This window comes from Oryctolagus cuniculus, chromosome 9 (assembly GCF_964237555.1).
Source record: "Oryctolagus cuniculus chromosome 9, mOryCun1.1, whole genome shotgun sequence".
Classification (NCBI taxonomy): Eukaryota; Metazoa; Chordata; class Mammalia; order Lagomorpha; family Leporidae; genus Oryctolagus; species Oryctolagus cuniculus.
In genome coordinates this window covers 13,445,439-13,457,406 of record NC_091440.1, presented here as the reverse complement: position 1 = coordinate 13,457,406, position 11,968 = coordinate 13,445,439, and the positions used below count along the sequence as shown (strand labels likewise).

The 11,968-nt window shown below is 46.0% G+C and overlaps 1 pseudogene; it reads left to right on the top strand.

Annotated features, from left to right (window-relative positions):
* The first annotated feature begins 488 nt into the window (after positions 1 to 488).
* Positions 489 to 3,728, top strand: LOC103349134 (mitotic checkpoint serine/threonine-protein kinase BUB1 beta pseudogene; annotated as a pseudogene).
* Positions 3,729 to 11,968: the final 8,240 nt, after the last annotated feature.

Sequence of the window (11,968 nt, the reverse complement as noted above, 5' to 3'; positions counted from 1 at the left end):
GACCCCCTGGATGTTTGGGATAGGTATATTAACTGGACAGAACAAAACTATCCTCAAGAGGAGAAGGAGAGTAACATGTCCACATTATTAGAGAGAGCCATAGAAGCACTACCAGGAGAAAACGGTATTATAGTGGCCAGCGCCACGGCTCACTAGGCTAATCCTCCACCTTGCGGCGCCGGCACACCGGGTTCTAGTCCCGGTCGGGGCGCCGGATTCTGTCCCGGTTGCCCCTCTTCCAGGCCAGCTCTCTGCTGTGGCCAGGGAGTGCAGTGGAGGATGGCCCAGGTGCCCTGCACCCCATGGGAGACCAGGAAAAGCACCTGGCTCCTGGCTCCTGCCATCGGATCAGCGCGGTGTGCCGGCCGCAGCACGCCAACCGCGGCGGCCATTGGAGGGTGAACCAACGGCAAAGGAAGACCTTTCTCTCTGTCTCTCTCTCTCACTGTCCACTCTGCCTGTCAAAAATAAATAAATAAATAAATAAAAAACGGTATTATAGTGATCCCAAATTTCTCAGTCTCTGGCTTAAATTGGGGCACTTATGCAATGAGCCTTTGGATATGTACAGCTATTTGCACAGCCAAGAGATTGGCATTTCACTTGCTCAGTTCTGTATCTCATGGGCTGAAGAGTATGAAGCTTGAGAAAACTTTAAGAAAGCGGATATGATATTTCAGGAAGGAATTCGGCGCAGGGCTGAGCCACTGGAAAGACTACAGTCCCAGCACCGACAATTCCAAGCTCGGGTGTCTCGACAGACTCTGCTGGCACTTGAGAAGGAGGGCGAGGAGGAAGTTTTTGGAGCTTCTGTATCACAGCGAAGCACACTGGCAGAGCTGAAGAGCAAAGGGAAAAAGAAAAGATGGCAAGAGCACCAGTCAGCCGTGCCGGAGGTGCCCTCAAGGCTCCAAGCCAGAACAGAGGACTGCAAAATCCAGTCCCTCAACATATGCAAAGTCATTGTAGAATTACTGTTTTTGATGAAAACACAGGTGAGGCTTCTCTAGCAGAGTTGTCTAAGCCTGCAGTCCAGCCAGGGACAGCACGCCCTGTGGCCAGGGCCAAAGAAAATGAGCTGCAAGCAGGCCCTTGCAAAACAAGCCTCATGAGAATACAGCTTTGTGACAGCTGGGCCCCCCGTGCATCCCGGTTTTACTCCATGTGTGGAAGAGACGGCACAACAACCTGTTATGACCCCATGTAGAACTGAACCCCTTACAAACAGTGTTCTAAGCACCAGAAAGCCTGGAAAGGAAGAAGGAGACCCCCTGCAAAGGGTTCAAAGTCATCAGCAAGAGTCCGGAGAGAAGAAAGAGAAGATGACGTACTGTACGGAGAAGACTTATGCGGGAGTTGGGGAGTTCTCCTTTGAAGAAGTCCAGGCTGAAGTTTTCCGGAAAAAACTAAAAGAGCGAAGGGAAGCTGAGCTCTTGACCAGTGTAGAAAAAAGAGCCGAGATGCAGAAACAGATCGAAGAGATGGAGAAGAAGCTAAAAGAAATCCAGACTACTCCTTTTCTACTGTGGCCTTGGTACATTCTCGTTCCATGCAAGTTCGTTTTTGTTTTTATTTATTTATTTATTTATTTGCTCCATCTAGAAAGATGGGGCACTAGTTATTCCAATTTTTTGCACACTTCTCCGAACAGTTCCCGTGTCCAGGACCAAACCGTGGACGGACAAAGAGAGACAAAAGCAGTGGCAGTTGATCCCCTCTTGGGAATCACAGCCCCTCTAAATAAACAAGAAGTGGCCCCTGCCCCCAAAGTTGTAGCCAACTGAAGGCTCCCACGGCTGCTGTGACTGAGAGTGCCTGAGCATGTGGAGTCAGGAGAGAGGAGAAGAGCAAGCTGGGCCTTCACACCAGCCTCTGCTGGTGTCAGCAACCGCCTGTCCAGTTGTTACAGCCAGAACGAGAGAGCTTTTCCTGGGGCTCCTCTCTCCATAACTGGGGCCCACTTCCGAGATTAGGACTACCCTGAGTCCATGTCTGGGGAATCGTGACTGGGGGGACAAACTGGGAAACTCCCTCTAGTTTTGTGGTAGTGTAAATCCTGGTCCTTTTTCTCAATTCACCTGCAACCATTTACTCCCTTAAAATTTTGTTTTAGATTTGTTTATTTTCAAGAGAGACAGAAACAGACAGAGAGAGATCTTCCACTCACTGATTCACTTTCCAAATGCAGGCAACAGCCAGGGCTGGACCAGGGCAAGCCAAAACCAGGAGCCCAGATCTCAGCCTAGGTCTTCTATATGGGTGGTAGGGACCCAAGTACTTGAGCCATCATCTGCTGCCTGCCTGGGTATCCGTTAGCAGGAAGCTGGAATGAAGAATGGAAGAGCCAGAACTTGACTGTGCCTGTACTTCCAGCTTTGCATTCTCCAGTGATTTCAAATACTCATGCCTTCTTCTGTATGCCCAGTACATTTGCTTTGTCTAGGCATAAAACTACCATGATACTATTATTGTATTATCAATTGCTTTCCTTTTATTTCCCTTTATGTTATAGATCAGGTGTCAACTTGGTATGTTTTAAACGATGTGTCTTGGCAGATTAAAGGTGGATTTTGATCTTTTGCCACTCATCCTGTTGAGAAGTGCTATGGGGGCTGGCCAGGCATCTCATTCTTCATGCAATTTCATGAACTTCCTGTGTTCTCCTGGGCATGGTAGTCTTGGGGTAGTCAGACTTCTCACAGGGCAGCCCAGGACTCCATGAGTGTTCCCAGAGCTCCAGAAAGCTCACTTATGACCTAGCGTTGGTAGTCTCCAAGCCACATAATTCTGAGTTTTTCAAAGGATAGGTCCACACTTCAGTACTTATAAAGACCTCTCCAGATGATGCCAATGAGAAGCCAGAGTTGTGTGCAGTGCCCAGGACTTCACTGCTTTCTGATGACCAGACTCAAGTGGGTTACACTGGGAACGGCAGAGCTGCCCCTGGGAAGCAGGAATCAGCAGGTCTGAGAAGAAAGAAGAATTTGTAATTGGAGCAACTGCCCAGCTGGCTCTCATCGTTAGGGAAGTTTGTTCCAATCCCTTCCCAGTACTTAATGTAACTTCCACACAGAGGCCATTCTGACCCTGAAACACTTGATAAAACCCTAACTCCAAAGTCAGTCCCAGAATGAATCCTAACCTAAGGTTTACTCTAATTCACACCCCAATGACTACTTCAAAGTTTAACTCCCAAATCCACTCACTCACACCTCTGGGGAAAAGTCCCATTTTTAGCCCTATTTCTTCCTTCTTCTCTCCACCCTTATCTCTCTATCAGCTTGTTTAATCTGAAATAGAGTGCGTAGACATTGGCTGGAATCCTAGCTCCACTAACAGCAAATTGTTTAGTCTCTCTAAGACTCACCTTCCTTGCCTGTAAAATAGGGATAACAATACCAGCCTTAAAGGAATCTTTGGGAGAATTAGGAAAGTAATGTCTGGGAGGCGGCATTCAAGGGGTTAACAGGTAACGACCATTCCCGTAACCTCCGGGATGGTTCCATGCCAGGCTTCAGTCCCAAAAACCACAGTCTCAGCTTCTGCTCTAATAAAATTTATCTGGCAGTGTTGTGAAGGTTAAATAAAAATCTTACCTTACCCGAAAAGAATGAGAAAACTTAAATAGCAAGAACGGTTTGATGAGATTTCTAGCCTCTTTCTCTGCTACCTATCAATGAAAATTCAGAAAGTAAGTTTAAAAAAATTGGACCTACTTAATTTGGAAATTTTTATTATGACTGTATATGCATTAAAGGACTGTTATCAAAAAATGTTTCATATTCTCTTTGACTTTTTTTTATAAAACTGCCATAGTTTACTGTATTATTTTTTTTCTGAAGAACTTATTTTTCCTTTGTGTTTGTCATTTAAAACCCTAGACTTTAGGTTTCCTCAAAAGTCCATATTTCTCTACTCTCAAAGAAACAAAATCATGTGTGTAGATGATTTCAACTTTACTCTTTTCAATATTTTAGAAAATGGAGAATGTTTTTTTAATGATAGCTTCTTTGCATGGATTCTTTAGCTTAGCTGTTTTCTAGAAGTAGGGCATAACCTGCTTTTATGTAAATTATTGAGGATTAAAATGAAAAGGAAATAATACTCTTAACCTAATTTTTTAAATGGTTCCTTTTTTTAGCAGAATGAGAATTAGTGGAAATGGAGTTCCTGATGGAAAATGAGAAAAATGGAATACTCACATGTAAAGGAAATATTACATTAAATACACATATAGTCAGATTCAGGGGAAGTAATATTCAGAGAAAGAAAACATTTTGTCAGAATAGATATATAGCTATAGGATGTCTAGTCTAATGGCTTAGACACCCACATCTCACTTGATTTCAATTCCTGGCTCCTTCTCCTGATTCCAGCTTCCTGCTAATGCAAGGAGGCGGCAATGATGACCCAATAACTGGGTTCCTGCCACACAGATAGGAGACCTGAATTGTATTCCAGGATTCTGGCGCTGGCCCCAGATTAGCATCAGCAGCAACTGTGGGCATTTGGAGAATGAATCAGTGGATGGATTCTCTCTTCCTTTCTATATCCATCTCTACATCTCTGTCTCTTTTTCTATCTCTGTCTCTGTTTATCTATCTGACTCTTATACCAGTAAATAACCTCAAAACGAGATTATAGATATATAATCTTAAAAAATATGTGTGCATGTGTGTATAAATGATCAATATTTATGCTTTAAAATAGTATTGTTAATGGAAGCTATGATTAAAACTTCATTATTGAGATAGCTGACATTATTCAAAGTCTTGTAAAAAAGATCAAGAATTGTGGTCAACCACATGCGTATAAAAAAGGAAAAATACCATTATTCTCTATGTTGAGAAATCCCTATTTCCTCCAACTCCTCTTGGTTGGGCAAGAAAAATAATTCCACCCTCGCTGTGAGCTGCTTCTTTGTGGAATATTCGCTCCTACTCTTTGTCTCTGGTGTGGCTTGTTTCTCCCCCTTTGGCATGGGTGCCTGCCTTACAAGAACACATCAGTTTTAATTTCTCAGGAAATTGCAACTAGCATGAAATACTCTAGGGACACAAGCCCTTTCAGTTAAACTTTGCAATTCCCTTTATCTTCTGGGCTAATCAAGCTGACTGCTGTCTGTAACTGTGTTTCAACATTTGAGGGGTCCCAGAAAGCAAAGAAAACAATAAAAGGCTTGTTTTCCTTTGAAAAAGAAGCTATGTTTCAAATCCTAAGTAGAATGTAATAGTATCATTTATAGGCATTTGCCAAAGCCCCATAAGGCAACATGTGTGCATCCTGTTACTCATTCTTGAAGATGCTGTCTAGGCTAAAATGATGGTGGGGGATCTTGTTTTGTTTGTTTTCCTTTTGGTCTGGGTAGAATGCAGTGGCAGCTTTGTGCTTCCTTACTGTGCTTTGTCACCCAGTACACAGAATTCCAGCCTGGACGTTGCTTATACCTTTAAGTTCACATGGCAGGAAAGGAAGTGAAGCCTGTCTTTATCGATACGATAGGCCCGTGGTGTGGCCAAGTGTGTTTCTGTCAAAGGAGAGATAACCCGAGTGTACGTTGAGAACGTTTCAAACTCTGCAGGAAGAATGGACATCACAATGGAGGGAACCCCGCAATGGGCCTGCCACACAGACCAAAGGAGGAGGCAGCAGCACTTCTGTTGGAGCCAGTGCCCGGCGTGTGAACCTGGCATGGGAAGTAGGAGGTCAAGGGTGGGGAGACTGGCAGGAAAATTCTGCGGACACTACTGTGTCCATGGCAGAGTCAGTTTCCTGGAAACATCTGGAATAGAATGGTCTAACTAAAATCAGGGAGAGGACATCGGTCACAAGCTTTTTGTCATAACCGTCCCGATTCCTCACAAAGCACACACACCACCCAAAAGGGAGTCACGGGCCAGGTGCTGTCTTAACAGAAACATCCCTAAGACTGATCAGGGAATTCCAAAGGCCAGCACTGGGACAAAGGAAAAGTTATAGAGGATAAAGAGGGAGAGTCCCACCAAGGCAACTGGAGCTCCAGATCCTGTGCTGCGTTACCGTGCAAAGTCACTGCCCTCCCTCCCCCCCGCCGCCCCAACACCCAGCAGCGCCCCCAGCACTTTCCACCTTTTTACATGGCCGCCCTGCCTCGTCACAGAACTGGACAACCCACAACCAGATGGACACCAGGTGCCCCTCGCAGCTAGCAGTCTCAGTGTCCTAAACAGTGCCCCGTCTGGGAAAACTCTGCACAGCACTGTAATTGTGCCTGCAGCATGCTGGTTTCAGCCGGTCCTGCCGGCCTCCTGCCTGGCTCCCCTCACTTATTTTTCAGCTAGCGCTCCACAGGCAGGGAGGAGGCCCTGGAAGCCTTGAGCAGCTCCCCTGCTTTCTTCCAGCCTATTTGGGAAAGTCTGATTGCACCAGGAATGGCCATGTCCCTCGGCCAGACAGTTGCAGAAGGCTGGCATTTCCATGTCATACCTGATGATGCCATTCTGTGGCAACTGACGATGACAAGTCATGGCCCAGCTCTTCTGCACCACTAGCTGACTCCCATTTTGCACCCATTCCCTCAGACTCATCACCTCCATAGCGCCAGGTCTTTCCCTGTTCATCTGCGACCCTCATCACCCTGGACACAACCGGGTTTGAGGAGTGAGTATCCTCTTTACTCCTTCAGGTCAGAAGTAGGGATGGGAGAGAAATCCTTTCTGTCTTCTTGCATGTGACAGATGCTGTCAGTGCTCCCACCCCCCAAATCCCTGGGCACTCACTTCTACTTATAGCTGACCCCTGAGGGCTTGCGTAGGGAGGCTAGAAGTGCTAGGTACATCCTTGTCCAGAAAGCCTCCTGAACCAATGATGGATGGTGAAGTGGTGGATTCACACCCCAGCAGCGGAGCCCCCTGCTTGAGTTAATTCGGTGTCAGAATCCCCTAGTGGTACAGAGTGAGCTCTGCATGCCCACGGTGGGTCACCTGCTTGATAATGCTCTGTTCCACTGGGTTCCTTCCCTTCCCTTCCTCATGTCCATCGTGTTTTCTGGGACCCTCTTTCAAATAAACCCCTTGCCTTTGGATCCTTATCTCAGAGTCTGCCGTTGTGCGAGACTCGCGTCTATGCCTAGCCCATTTCAGGCACCCAACAGAGAAATGAGTTCGTCCTCAGAAGCCTCTATCAGTATTACCGATGGAGTTTCTGCTCTGGAAGAAACGTTATCCTCTACGATCGTAAAGGAATGTTTCAGGAGCGATCATCTTCTGGGGTAGAGAGAAACAGCCTTCTAACTAGGAGACTGAGAAAAGGAGCCCTGAGATGAAAACATGTGGAGGGAGAGAGAATTCTCTCCCCTCTGAGCCAATGTGCTCTCAGATGTGAGGGGGGAAGCAGGGCTCGCACAGGTTGGTTATGAAATCATTCGATTTCTCGAGCCAGCATATTTCCTTTTATGGGCGCTGCAGGCCAGGCTGCTGTGCACGGAGGGATTTTCCATCACATTCTATATAGTTCACAGCACAGCCAAAAATAATATCAGCTATTGGAACCCTAGAGTGTTTTATTACAAATGCACTCGATCAGAAGCGTCTAGGAAGTAAAGCGGCATTGGCCCTGTGACCGGCGTTCTCCTAACACTGTTTTGTGGTTGGTTGGCACTGCGTTCATGTTTCTGTGTTGCTAGAAGGAAATGAGTCACAAAAGGGACGTGCTGAGGAGGACGGCTGCTGTCTGAGGAGCCCTGGAAGAACACGTTCCCGACTGCTCTCACATGCTCGGCCAAGGCAGCGTTTTCATCACAGGCTCAGACTCTCGGATCCTCCTGATGTATTTTTGTAAAAGAACAAAGCCTAGCAGTGAAGCAGCTATGTAAGGGCCATCTGTGAAAGGAGGTTTGATCATATGTATCGTCGAAGTAAAATGAGAATGTGAAGCCAAGTGTTTGATGTGGCTGAGCAAAACCTGATTTGGGGGGCATGCTAGCGGAGCGTGTAATACAGGTGCGCGGATGCACAAGGAGGTTGCCGTCTCCAAGGAGGTGCCCTGCTGGGAACTCCACAGCCTTCTGTCAGAGCAGCCTGTGGATGGAGCCGAAGGGACAGGATGGCCCAAGACGGGGCAGAGCCTGGGGTCTGGACACGCTCATGATGTCAGGGGAGACCTGGAAGGAAGCGGGCCCCCAGGCAGGCAGCTGACAAGACCATGACTGAGAGGCCTAGCACTTTGGAAATCTAGAGAAAAAAAAAAAAAGTAGTGTGTGGGCGTCAGGCCAGCTGAGGTGTGACAACAGGAAGGAAGTAATATGTGGTGATCCAAAGAGACACGCAATCATGTCGGGCAGCCCTGGGACTGGCTACAGGGACCCTTCTTGTCAGGCTACAAAAGTAAGTTTAGAGTCAAGAGCGGTTGGAACTTAGCATTCGATGAAAGCAAGGACCTCAGACAACCAGAACCAGAACCAAGAAGAGTCAGCAACGTGGTTGGCAAAGACTTGTTCCATCTACTGAATTCAGCAAAGAGCAAGATTGGCCCCAAAGCTGAGGATGGAAAGTTGAAATTGGTTTCCGTTTTGTTTTGTTTTAAGATTTATTTATTTATTTATTTGAAAAGTAGGGGCTGGCGCCGTACTCACTTGGTTAATCCTCCACCTGTGGCACCAACATCCCATATGGGTGCCAGGTTCTAGTCCCGGCTGCCCCTCTTCCATTCCAGCTCTCTGCTGTGGCCCGGGAGTGCAGTGGAGGATGGCCCAAGTGCTTGGGCCCTGCACCCCATGGGAGACCAGGAGGAAGCACCTGGCTCCTGGCTTCAGATCGGCACAGCGCGCTGGCCGCGACGTGCCGGCCATAGCAGCCATTTGGGGAGTGAACTAATGGAAGGAAGACCTTTCTCTCTCTCTCTCTCTCTCTCTCTCTCTCTCTCTCTCTCTCTCTCTCTAACTCTGCCTGTCTAATAAAAAAAATTAAAGAAAAAAGAAAAGTTAAGTGACACAGAGAGTGGGAGAGAGAACTTCTGTCCACTGGTTTACTCTTCCAAATGCCCATAACAGCTAGGGCTAGACTGAAGGAGCCAGGAACTCCATCCGGACCTCTCACATGGGTGGTAGGAACCCAGGTATCTGGGACATCCTCTGCTGCTCCCAGGCACATTAGCAGGAAGCTGGATCAGAGCACAGAGTAGACACGATTCAAACCAGGCACTCCAAAAGGCGATGTGGGTGTTCTAGCTGGAGACTTAACCTGTTGCCCCACAACGCCCACCCCAGGGAAGCTTAAACTGTTTTCTGAACTTGTAGTGGAGCGTGTTAGCCCATTTGGAGATGAAGGGGCAGGTACAGAGGCAGGAAATTCCTCCCCAGGGAGGAAAACATCCATTTCTAAGAAGAAAAGGGATAGAGTTACCCCTCACTTTAAAATTGAGACCCATGATGAGAGAGTCACCAAGTTTCCTGAATCAGAATGAGAATAAAGGTAAAGTTAATTTCTCACTTTTATAAAATGAGATGTGGGGCCAACGTCTTGGTGTAGCGGGCTGAGCCACCGCCTGCAAGCTGGCATCTGATACGAGCGCCGGTGTGGGTCCCGGCTCCTCCACTTCCAGTCCAGCTCCCTGCTAATGCACCTGGGAAAGCAGCAGAGGCTGGCCCAAGTGCTTGAGCCCCTGCACCCATTCAGGAGACCCAGATGGTGTACCAGGCTCCTGGCTTCAGCCTGGTCTGTCCCAGCCATTGAGGTCATTTGGGGAGTGAACTAGCAGATGGAAGATCTCTATCTCTCCTTATCTTTGTAACTTTGCCTTTCAAATAAATAAATAATTTTAAGAGAAAAATGAGATATTAGGAAAATGAGGGATTAAATGAAAAAAAATTAATCCTAAGGAGGTTGCTCCTAGGATGTATTCTTTGTTCTTAACTATTTCTCTGTTTTTATTAATTTCTTGGGTAAAGATATAAAATGCAAAGTTATCAAGTTAGAGTATAATAAAATTCTGGGATGGTAACCAAACTCTTTCTTATAAAATTAGGCTCAAAAAGAATCCTGGGGAACTTAGAACACCAAATGCTGACCAAGATGGGACACAAAAAGAAGGCTTACTCCTTGCTGGTGGAAACGCAGACTGGCACAGTGACTCTGGAAGGCAGTTTGGTGGTTCCTTAGAAAACTAAACACACTGTCTAAACATTCTTATCATATGATCCAGCAGTTGTACTACGTGATATTTACCCAAGGCAGTTATAAATTACGTCCACACAAAACCCTGCACATGGCTGTTTATAGCAGCTTTATTCATAATTCCAAAACCTGCCCTTCAGTAGGTGAATGATAAATAAACTGTGGTGCGTCCACACAACGGAACAGCAGTCTGTACTAAGAAGAGCGATCAAGCCATGAAAAGACATGGAGGAAGCTTGAATGCATGCTACCAAGTGAAAGAAGCAAATCTGGAAAGGCTAGCCATTGTCTGATTCCAACTATGCTGCACTCTGGAAAAGACAGAACTATGGCAGCAATAGAAAGATCAGTTGTTGCCAAGGATTGGGGGGGGAGGGGTGGGGGGGTGGGTAGTGTAAGGTGGAGGCGAAGGGTTAGGGCAGTGAAACCACTAATGGTGTGGTACCCTAATGGTGGGCACTTGTCCTTGCACATTTGTTCAAACCCATAGAATAAATTTTCATAACCAAGAGTAAGTCCTAATGCAAGCAATGAGCTTTGGGTAATGACTTGCTAATCGTATAGGTTCATCAGTTGGCACAAATGTACCACTTTGGTTGATAATGGGGGAGGCTGTGAGTGTGTGGCCACAGAGGGTATATGGGAAATCTCTGTAAATTCTGCTCAGTTTTGCTATGAATCTAAAGCTGTCCTAGAAAATAAAGTTTATTTTTAAAAAATCATGACCAAAATAGAATCTTAAATATCTCTGTCCTCTGCTCCCCTTCCTGTGCAGATAACCCCAGAGAGCAGGAAGACTTGGGCTCTGATGGAGAGACCTGGCCCCTGCTGGGCCAGAGCGGTGACACAGGGAACACTAGGACAAGAGCATAGAAGCCTTCCTGGAGAAGGTTTGGCCTTTGAGGATCCATGAACTACACCTTCCACATGCATTAGTCAGCGCTGTTAACAGAACCAATAGGAGAACAATTACAAGAGACACAGAGCAAGCTGGCTACCACTTCATCAGAAGTCCAGCTGAGACCTGGGTCTTGTGGGATGGATTCAGACAGATGGTGCAATGACTGCATCTCTGAAGTCTTCCAGAGCAGTCGGATGTGCTCTCCAGGTCCCACTGGTGCCCTGACTCCCAAAAGGCCAAAGGTCGGGGACTCCAGTGATTGGAATACTAGATCTTTTGTTGTAGTCCTACAGGTCCCCTCAGCTCTGTTCTATTTTCTTCAGTCTATGCTCTCTTTTTCTTGTTATCTGAACTTTGAATGCATATTTCATGGCTGATGTCCATTGTGCCTGTTATCAGATCATCATTTTATTATGTAACTGTCCTGATTTGCACTTCAGTGCCTTAAAAGAATAGTGCTGTAGAGAAGTGAGTCACCAACAAGTTCCTTAAGGGCCAAAATAGCAGATACCTAAATCGATAAATCATTAGATTGAAAACTAAAGCTGACCCCTAGGAAGGGGGTGGCCAATATCCATCATTTAAAAAACAAATCTTTACAGATTTGATTATCATTGCTCATTAAAGCCTCAGTAGGAGGAGCAGGACATGAACTTAAGTTATGGATGGACATAATATAGTTCAGAAAAATCAACTTTTGTTGACTTATTTTCTATAACATTTTCAAAGGAAGCTGAAACAAGTTTGGTTAAACTATAACATACCAAAAAAAAAAAAAAAAAAAAAAACACCAAGAAACTGTGCAGGTACTTTTGGCCAGTGCTCAGTTTTATCTTTTTTTTTTTTTTTTTTTTTTTTTTTTTGACAGGCAGAGTGGACAGTGAAAGAGAGAGACAGAGAGAAAGGTCTTCCTTGG